The sequence below is a fragment of the Lycium barbarum genome, chromosome 5 (assembly GCF_019175385.1).
Source record: "Lycium barbarum isolate Lr01 chromosome 5, ASM1917538v2, whole genome shotgun sequence".
Classification (NCBI taxonomy): Eukaryota; Viridiplantae; Streptophyta; class Magnoliopsida; order Solanales; family Solanaceae; genus Lycium; species Lycium barbarum.
This window is the reverse complement of record NC_083341.1, coordinates 25,237,292-25,248,572: the sequence shown is the minus strand read 5'-3', so window position 1 is coordinate 25,248,572 and position 11,281 is coordinate 25,237,292. Positions and strand designations below refer to the sequence as shown.

At 42.7% G+C, this 11,281-nt stretch overlaps 1 long non-coding RNA gene across 1 annotated transcript; it reads right to left on the bottom strand.

The window, feature by feature from the left end:
• Nucleotides 1-1,492: 1,492 nt before the first annotated feature.
• LOC132642412 (uncharacterized) lies at nt 1,493-3,757 on the bottom strand. The gene is made up of 3 exons (XR_009583140.1): nt 3,519-3,757; nt 2,984-3,032; nt 1,493-1,897 (listed from the first exon to the last, which is right to left on the bottom strand). It is a non-coding gene; the product is annotated as an uncharacterized LOC132642412 (long non-coding RNA).
• Between the last annotated feature and the right edge of the window lie 7,524 nt (nt 3,758-11,281).

Sequence of the window (11,281 nt, the reverse complement as noted above, 5' to 3'; positions counted from 1 at the left end):
AGATATGAAATCTCAGTTTACTGATCCAAGAAAGAGTTATTGTTTGCATTGATAATCATAAGGGTCTAGAGAAGTTGTAATCATTAGAGGTATAAATTAGGACTAGTATGATCAGACTCCGATATATTAAATGACGCCTATGTGTTGTAGCAACTCCTGTGGTAGGTTCGAGTATAGAAATATAGAAACTGTGTCTTTTAGCTAAGCTATAAGAAGCTTTGACTGACAAGATGAACGGATAGTGATTAGTGCGCACTTCGTGCCGTTGAGGTTTTCGTGTGGTTATAATGCATGTCCTTCGGTTATCGTCAACCTTCATAGTCTCCTTCTTCATTCGAGGATGAATGATGGGTAAATTGGTATCTGATGTAACGACCAAAGTTTTGACCCGTTTAACCTTGTTGACCTTTGCCTCGAGTATCGTTAGTACGACCTATGACTTAGTGAAGCCATTGGTTTGGGTCCCAAGGCGTTCAGGGATGTTTTAAGTCTCGAATGAAGGCTTAATTTCATAGTGTTGGGGTTGACTTGGTCAACACCGAGTTAAAATGATATCTTTTGGGCATTCCGAGGTCACGGTTGCATCCGTACAGTGTTTTACAATAAAAAAGAATATATGGTTTGTGTTCGGGAGGTTCCTAATAAGTTTCGGTGGCTGAAACGAAGTTTTGAAAAGATCAAAAAATTAGGCACCCGCTATAGCGACGCGGGCACCCGCTATAGCAATAATGGGAGGTATATGATTAACAACCTTAGATACATCATGATCTAGCATAAACTCAACCAACAAATCTTGATTTAGAAGCCTAGATAAAATATCCATTAAACCCAGTTTAATCTTCTATTACTAATGAACTAATAAGGAAAAAGAGATTCTAAGATGATAAGGGATTATGAAATAGCATGGGGATTAGAAGGACTTACCACCAAGAATCTTCTCCAAGAATGCTCTAGAATTGTTTCCAAGAGCTCGATTTTCGGAATGGTAATAAATGAGGGACTTAAGGCATTTAACACTTGATTTAATGAACTAAATGTCCGTCACCCGCTTCCGCGACAATATTACCGCTCCAGAGGTCCCATGACTGCTACAGCGGTCATGCCCAATTGGCATAGACCTCTTCAGTAGCAGGGTGACCGCTACAGCAGTACCGCTGCCGCGTGGTGCCGCTAAAGCAGGCACGAGACACCAGAAAACTATTCCTAATTTCACAAATCAACTGAAATTTCTGACTAACTCCTCAGGTCATCTGCTCACAAACCATATTGGTAGACACACATAAAAGCACGCTACGAACTCACTTGTGGCTTCGAAATTCCTAACGGAGGTCTCATTGACCAAGTCAACCCTCGATACCTCAATTCCAACTGTCACGACCCAACCCCATGGGCCATGACTAGTGCCCGAACTGGACACCCGTATACGAACCTGTTACATATAATCAAACTGAATCTATGAACAATATGGAAACTTGCAAAAGAACTCCAACGGTTCATAACGTCATCATATATGTATATTCAGATAAACTGTCTCCTGAGGAGTCACAACTGATCAAATCATAAAATGATACGCAAGCCGACAAGGCTGCCACTACACATCAATATCGTGTCATATGCAAGCCGACAAGGCTGCCACTACAGACAGACATCATATCATAGCACATCGTATAGACACAGCTGAACAGAACTTATACATAACCCACACATATGTCTACAGACCCCTAAGAGTAACAACAGTATCATATGACGGGACAGGGCCCCGCCGTACCCCTGGATAAAATACATATACACCATAAGAGATTTTGTACCAAAATCTAGGCTCCGGAACAAGGGAGCTCTCCAAGATAGCTGAATAGGACTCCTAAGCTGGTGGGTTACCTAACGTGAGCATCTGTACCTGCGGGCATGAACGCAGCCCCCCGAAGAAAGGGGGTCAGTACGGAATATGTACTGAGCATGTAAAGCATAAATACAATAAACAGGATCATACTGAAATGAGGAGTACAGAAAACCAATACAATAACCAGAAAACCACAAGGCTTACCTTTGAATCATAAATCATGGTGTCAATATCAGACTTAACTCGTTATGAAACTTAATGTCACCATTAGAGAATCATCCTATTCATATGCATATGTATAACGTGTCCCGGCCCTCTAGTGAGGGATTCGGTAAATAAAATCATATCATCATCATGTATATATATATAACGTGTCCCGGCCCTCTAGTGAGGGACTCGGTGAATAAGATCATCATGTGCCATCCTGGCCGCCATCCCCATATCATCATATCATCATGTCATCATATCATCATATACATATATATATAACGTGTCCCGGCCCTCTAGTGAGGGACTCGGTGAATAATGCAGTGGATCTGTGCACGAAAACATGTCCTGGCCCGGGACTCAGTGAAAGATGTATTGAGGCATGCACGAGCAGAGTAGTGAGAAACCATATGCAAATTAAATCATATCTGGGACTCAATAGAATAATCAAAACGAATCATCATTTGAAAACCAAGACAATAGTCATATCAAATACCTTTCGAATGTCGCTGTGGATTATATGAAAATAGAACCTCAAGGATTATATACACGTATCAGGACATAATAAAATAGTTTCTGGAAATCAAGAACATTAGCCATCCTAGTGGCTCTTTGAATATCATTCTGAACTATATTAAATAACGTCTCAGGGATCATAGACAGGTATCAAATCAATACGAGACAGCTTATGAAAGTTAAGGACATTAGTCATTATAGAGCCTTTAGGAATAGAGACTTATACATACGATTATACTATACAACATATAGAAAGCTCGAGGGCAGTGGCTTAACTACTTTAAAAGCTCTAACATCAAGAAGTGAATAAGAATCATAAATCATATTCGGAATTTATGAATGGAATTACCCCAAAGCTCATATCATTCATCACTTACGTCTAGGACATGCCAAAAGAAAGAAGGGATAGGCTTTACATACCTTGTCGCTTCTCAAGTTAATCATAACTTAGGTCTCGGGCTTCACCAATCTACAACAATACCAATATGCCAATAAAAAATTAGGAAACTCTTTCAAACCAATCCTTAAGTACTTAGAAATGTAACGATATTTGGGCAGCATCTTCCCTACAAACACAATAATCCTCGTGATTTCAACTTAGCCAAAATATCAATCACCATATCAACAACAATATCAATAAATACATATCCAAATAGAATCAAATCCCTTCTTAAATCACCTCCAAAACAGCCCAATATACATTCCTATACCGATACTTGTATACACTTCTTTATTTTCGTATATACATAGTATAACAACAAACACAACGACAACAACTACCGCCAATCCCACGATATTCCAGCACACCAAACAATTTATAACAACCACCAAACAGTCCACATGATAACAATAACAATTTATCCGATTTCCCGCAATTAATTTCCATATTTCTCATCCCACCGTTTAACTATGACCCGGACGAACTTAAATATATCGAGAATGGGAGAATTCTTACCAGGATAAGTGGAGAAAAACCGTTAATTTTACTCTAACGTTTCTAAAATTCTTGTTGGAGTGAGAATTGGCCGAAAGTTTGCCAAATGTATTAGAAACAGTAAGTAACTTCTTCTAACACAATTATTTTTATTGAATGCCCTCAAGAGTTTCTAGCAACGTTTCTTTTCTTTTTTTTTCACTCCTTCAATGAAGACGTTGCTTTTCCAAAGAAACTGAAAGTAAAGGCTATTGACATATTAGATTCCCATCAAATGAATTTTTTCTACGTATAAAGGGGTTGCTAGCCCTATCTTGGACCTATTGAATTGCTAGTGTGACACGTAGGTCCCTCCACTTCCACTAGCACACCACATGGATTAATTTTAAGCCTTACATGTAACACCAAAAGAATGATACACGTAATTCACCAAACATTCACCTTATCTACTAATATCTATTATATGACCATTCCATTATGGTCCCACATCTAAATGATGTCACCCAAAAATTACCCATATACGTATTTAACTAATTCCTTTGCTCCCCATTTCATTCCATCATTTAACTAACTACTCGCATAATTAATTTCTTGATCTCAATTCACTTAAATAATAATTATTTTCAACACACCTCATATATTCATTATCACGATCACAAAATATGGTACTACTCCGTAGCCTCTTTTGGCACACACAAAATATTATTTCCAATCACCGTCACCACAATTTTAAGTCTGAAATCATTCCGGGACTTCACGTCCTTATTCCACGAGCTCTTAATTTGCATGATTGAATATGACTAAATCCTCCGAGCTCGAGTAAATTTGCTCATTCTAGATGGTTCAATTTCCTAGTCCAAAAATACGAGGTATTATAGCTTGGACCGTATTTCATTCAAATAAATTTGAACCTCGACGAAACTTATTTTCTTCGACTGGTTTAACTTCAAATCCTTACGATACATGTATGCCATCACTTCAACCATCTATAAGCTTGGGGGATAACCTCGTTTCCATTACTAATGTCATTTAACTCGCACACCTTCCAACGCATGAGAACACGGGATGTAACACCAACTTCCAAACCCAAGTCCCAAAATGAATCTGAGTGTATTGGTAACCGAACTAGATTTACACACAAGTTCTAAAAGACCATCCGGACCTCTCGAAATCGATGGATTTCTGAAAAAGGTCTGTTTACCCAAAAGTCAACTTTGAGTCAACTATTTTTCGCTTTAAGCCTTGAATGAAATCTAGACACCTCGAGAAGCGTGTCAACAGTCCCCTAGGGTCAAAAGTGAGCTAATCAAGCTCAGAAAGGGAAAAAAGTGCTAGAAAGACTATAACGACCAAGCGGGTGGTTGCATCAGATACCAATTAAACCATCGCTCATCCTCAGTGAACAAAGGAAAAAGAGCGGGGAAGTACCTGAATCAGTGAACAATTGGGGATATCGGCTACGCATGTCGGACTCAGTCTCCAAGTAGCCTCCTTAATAGGACGGTGCTTCCATTGCACTTTCACAGAAGCAATCTCCTTCGACCTCAACTTTGGAACTTGCGTATCCAAGATCACAATAGGCTCCTCCTTATAGGTCGAATTCTTATCAAGTAATATTGAATCCCAATGAACAAATAAGTTCCGTCGGGATGGTACTTCTTCGGCATAGAAACATAAAAAATCAGATGAACTCCCGCCAAGCCTGGCGGCTAGGCCATCTGATAAGCTACATCGCCCACATAGTCTACAATCTCAAATACACCAATATACCTGTGGCTCAACTTGCCCCTCTTCCCAAAACTTATAACACCCTTCATGGGTGAAATATTCAATTGAACTTGGTCACTAACAGCAAACTCTAGATCTCAAACCTTCCGGTCCGCATACATCTTTTGCCAACTCTGAGCTGCCAAAAGCTTGGCCTGAATAACTCTCACTCTATCAAGGAACTCTCTCAACAGATCCGTACCCCAAGGTTGAACCTTGAACCCATCAAACCAGCCAACCGGAGATCTACATCTCCTACCATATAAAGCCTCAGAAGGCGCCATGCCAATACTCAAATAGTAACTGTTGTTGTACGCAAACTCTGCCAATGGTAAGTGATGATCCCAAAGACGGCCAAAATCAATAACATAAGATCTCAACATGTCCTCGAGCACCTGAATGGTCCGCTCGGACTGGTCATCGATCTGGGGATGAAAAGCTGTATTGAGATCCAATCGGGTACCTAACTCATCATGAAAAGCTCTCCAGAATTGAGAAGTGAAGATAGTACCCCGATCAGATACGATAGAAATGGGAACCCCATGCAACCTCGTAATATCCCGAAGGTATAACTTGGCTAACTTCTCCACGGTATAAGAAATCTTAATCGGAACAAAATGAACAGACTTAGTCAACCGATCAACTATCACCTCAATCGAATCAAACTTTCTGAGGGTCTTCGGAAGACCCATAACAAAATCCATGGCAATCGTTTCCCCTTCCACTTGGGAATGGGCATCCTTTGAAGTACATCGCCAAGTCGCTGGTGCTCATACTTAACTTGCTGACAATTACCACATGTATCCACGAAATCCATTATATCTCTCTTCATTTGACACCACCAATAGTGCTGCCTCAAATCACGATACATCATAGTCTCCCCCGGATGAATGGAATATCGAGAGCTATGAGCCTCGGATAAGATCAACTGAATCAAATCACCAACACGAGGAACGTACACGCTCTATCCATCAACGCTACATGGAATTAAGATCTCTCTGGGAAAACACATGCTGAAGGCTACGGAGATCGGTGAAAACCTCACAATGGACACCGTACAAATAATGCCACCAAATCTTCAAAGCAAAGACCACTGCCAACAACTCCAAATCATAGGTAGGGTAATTATTCTCATGATTCTTAAACAGATGGGAAGCATAAGCTATCACTCTACCTTGCTGCATCAACACAACACCCAAACTCATAAGAGACGCTTTACAATAGATCGCGAAATCTTTACCCTCTACAGGTAATGCTAAGATTGGTGCTGAAGTCAAAAGAAGCGTGAGCTTTTGAAAGTTATCCTCAAATCATCACCACTGGAAGGGAACATCTTTTTGAGTCAATTTGGTCAAAGACAATGCAATAGCAGCAAAATCCTTCACAAAACGGCGGTAGCAGCTAGCCAAACCCACAAAACTACGAACCTCGATAACAGTAGTGGACCTCGCCCAACCCCTCACAGCTTCAATCTTCTGTGGGTCAACCATAATCCCATCCTTAGACACAACATGGCCCAAGAATGCCACAGAATCCAACCAAAAACTCACACTTTGAAAACTTAGCAAACAAGCTATGCTTCTTTAACAGCCCAAGAACAGTACGAAGATGGATCTCATGCTCCTCTCAACTCTTGGAATACACCAAGATATCATCAATAAACACAATCAGGAAGGAGTCAAAGAATGGCCTAAAGATGCCATTCATCAAAGTAAAAAATGCAGTCGGGGCATTGGTAAGCCCAAATGACATCACCAGAAACTCATAGTATCCATATCTCATCTGAAAGGCTGTCTTCGAAATATGCTCACCCCTGACCATCAACTAGTGGTAGCCTGAACGCAAGTCAATCTTTGAAAACACTGAGGCATCCTGAAGCTGGTCAAATAAGTCATCAATAAGAGGCACGGGACACTTGTTCCGAATATTAATCTTGTTCAGCTGGCGATAGTCAATGAACATCCTCATGGTTCTATATTTCTTCTTCATAAATAACACAAAAGCACCCCAGATGGAAACACTTGGTCTAATAAATCCCTTGATCAATAAATCCTGTAACTGTTCCTTAAGCTCTCTCAACTCGACAGGTGCCATCCGATATAGCGTAATAGAAATAGGGCGAGTGCCCGGATCTAAATCAATACAGAAGTCAATGTCGCGATTGGGTGGCATACCCGGCAAATCAGATGGGAATATCTTTACGAATTCACTCACAATAGGAATGGATTCAAGGAGTTGAAATACAACCATCGTGTCATGCACATTAGACAGATAAGCTAAACACCCCTTGTTGACTAACTTTTTCGCCTAAAGGAAGGAAATGATCTTCTTCGAATTGGGGATAGAAGTACCCCTCCACTCAAGTCTAGGGATGGACGACATGGCTAAAGTAACTGTCTTGGCATGACTGTCCAAGATCGCATAGTAAGGAGAAAGCCAGGTCATACCTAAGATAATATCAAATTCCACCATATTAAGGTTCATCAAATCTACCCAAGTATTATATCCCATAAAAGTAACCAAACATGACTAATAAACTTGATCTACGACAACAGAATCTCCAACCGGAGTAGACACATAAACATGTATATCTGTGCTATCATAAGGAAAATCCCAATCAACGGCATGATATGCCGACGCATACGAATAAGTGGATCCAGGATCAAATGACACAGATGCTGCTCTATGACAGACAGAAATGGTACCTGAAATAACAGCAACTGAGGCCTCTACCTCGGGCCTATCGTGAAACGAGTAACAATAGGCCCCACCACATCCAGTCTGAGATCCCCTTCTCACACTCTGGGACCCACATCTAACTACTTGGTATCCACCTCTAGAACCCTAAAAACCACCGCCGCCTGACTGAGCACTACCCCTTTAAGAAGCACCACCTCGACCACCAGATGATGTTGGAGTCCTCGGTGGCTGATAATCCCGCCTGGGTCGGGGACATCTCCTAATAGCATGCCCAATCTCTCCACATGGAAAATAAGTCAGAGAGATCGGAGGCTGATAAACTGAAGCTGAGGACCATCCTAGTCTACTGGTCGAGAAAACGAACTCTCAAAAGCTCTCTGTCTGGGTGGCTCACTGGAGGAAACCTGCAAGGCAGAGTGCACAGGGTGGCCACCAGAATATGGCTGATACGACCTAGAAGAATGATCGGTGCCCCTTGAACTAGAACTACTATAACTCCCAATCTGACGTTGCCTCTTCTCACCGCCACCTCTAAATGTACGGGCCTTAGCTGCTTCAACCAAAGAAGCATTCTCAACGATGGACTGGAAGGAAGCCCCCATAGCCTCCATCTGAAGGCAAGAAATCTAAAGTGAACTGACTAGCCTACCAACAAAACGTCTAATCCTATCATGCTCAGTAAGGATCAAAGTAGTGGAATAACGGGTCAGATACAGATAGCGGGTCACATAGGCCTCCATAGACATACCCTTCTGCTGAAGATGTAGAAACTCCTCCCTACGCGCCCCTCTCAAAGATCGGGGCACATACATCACAAGGAAGGCCTGGTAGAACTGAGTCCAAGTCAGGGGAGGAGAACCCTCAGGTCTACAAGCAACAAAAGACCTCCACCAAGTCTTCGCATAGCTGCGAAACAAGTAGGACACATAGTCAACTCCATGGGTCTCTACGATCCCCATCCTATGCAGTAACTCATACATATCCAAGATGAACTCTTAAGCGTCCTCTGCAGAAGTACTCGAAAATCTCGCCGGCTCTAACTTCCTAAACCTCCCAACAAGATCCTGATTAGACACAGTCATAACAGCACCATCCACGGGCCTAAGATCTTCACCTGAGGCTAGCATTGCATCAGTACAGGGAGCCATAACTATAGCGGGGTGTGCCACCCGAGTAGGTCTCTGCTCAGAGGTCCGCGCCCCAACTCTAGTCTATGAACCTCCGCCAGGAGTAGTAACACCAGCAGCAGCCGGATGGGCATCTAGATGGTGTAAGACCCTGGCCATAGTATCCTGCATAGTCTGGTTTAAAGTAAACTCGGGTTGTGTCCATGCTGGGGCCACACCATCCTCGGTGGCCTGGTCTCGATCCTGCTGGTCCTCAGGCTCTGGAGATGGAGATCTCTTGCGCCGCTGTCCAACCGTAGGAGCCCTGCCCCTGGCTGGGGCATCCCCACGGCCTCTAGCTCTGCCATGCCCTCTAGCTGTTCTCTCCCTCTGGTGCCAGCCACAGCTGCAGGCTCTGGCACCTGACCTCGGGCTATAGTAACTCAAGTCCTCACCATCTGTGAGAGAAGAGATAAGAGTCAGATACCAATTTGATTATTCCAGATACCAATTAGAATAAAGTAGCATGAAAGAAGAAAATAAAATGAGATTTCCTAAATGTCCTATAGCCTCTCGTATATAAGTATGGAGCTCATCATACCGATCCACTAGACACGCTCTTATATTATAGACCGGGTAACCTATATTACTAGATGCTCACCTTCTATATTACTATTCCAGACTTGTACTATTTCCCTTTTAGATGCTCTTGTATTAGTCAGACTAGACCCTCGGGGTGTTATTATTATTATTATTATTATTATTATTATTATTATTATTATTATTATTATTATATATAACTTACGCATTTATTCTATTCCGTTGCTTTATTTAATCATTTATGTCTTAATTATTGTTGGGTTAAGGGTTCGCTTACCAAGGTGGAAGAGGTAAGTGCCCGCACGGCTTATGCCAAAATGGGTCGTGACAAGTTGGTATCGGAGCCCTAGGTTACCCGGTCTATAATACAAGTGCGTGTCTAGTAGAGTCTCGTGGATCGGTACGATGAGCTCCGTACTTATTTGCGAGAGGCTATAGGACATTTACAAAATCTCACTTTCTTTCTTTCTTTGTTTCATGCTACTTTGTTCTAATTGGTATCTGGAGGGATCAAATATGTATCTAACTCTTATCTCTTCTCTCACAGATGGTGAGGACTCGAGCTATGATAGCCCGAGGTCAGGTGCCAGAGCCCCCACCTACGGCTGGCACCCGAGGGCAAGCTACAGCCAGGGGACGCAGCAAAGCGAGAGGTAGTGTGGCTGCCCTAGTGACGGGCAGGGCTCTTGTGATAGGGCAGTGGCGAGAGAGGTTTCCATCTCTCGAGCCTGAGTATCATCCAGATCGAGGCCAGGCTGCAAAGAAGGGTGTGGCCCCAGCATGAGGTTACTTCTGATCAGGTCATTGACACTATGGCTAGAGTCGTACTTCATCTTGATGCCCAACAGGTGGCAACTGGTGTTACTACTCTCGACGGGGGTTCACAGTCCAGAGTTGGGGCGTAGACCCCTGAGCAGGGACCTACGTGGATAGCACGCCCCGCCGTAGCTATGGCTTCTCGTATTGATGCGATACCCCCTCCTGCTGATGATATTAGGCCCATGGAGGGTGTTGTTATGACCGTGCTGGAGCAGGACCTTGCTGGGAGAATCATGAAGTTATAGCCGCTGAGGTTTTCTGGTACTTCATCTGATGATGCTCATGAGTTTATTCTAGATATGCATGAGTTACTGCACTAGATAGGGATCGTAGAGACCCACGGGGTTAATTATGTGACCTACCAGTTTTACGGCGACGCGAAGATGTGGTGGAGGTATTTCGTGGCTTGCAGACCTGACGCTTCCCCTCCTTTGACTTGGACTCAGTTTTATCGGGCCTTCTTTGAGAAGTATGTGCCCTGCTCTTTGCGAAAGGCACGTAGGAAAGAGTTTTTGCATCTTGAGCAGAGGGGCATGTCTTTGGAGTCTTATGAGACCTGTTTTCTATATCTGGCCCGCTATTCTACTCCTTTGATCCCTGCTGAGGCCGATAAGATTAGGCATTTCGTTGGGGGACTAGTGGACTCTCTATAGATTCCTTGTCTTCAGATATAGTCTATGGGGACTTCCTTCCAATCCATTATTGATCATGCTTCAATTGTTGAAGGGCACTAAGGCCCGTGCTTTTGGTGGTAGTGACAAGAGACAGCGCCAGACTGATAGTTTTAGGGAT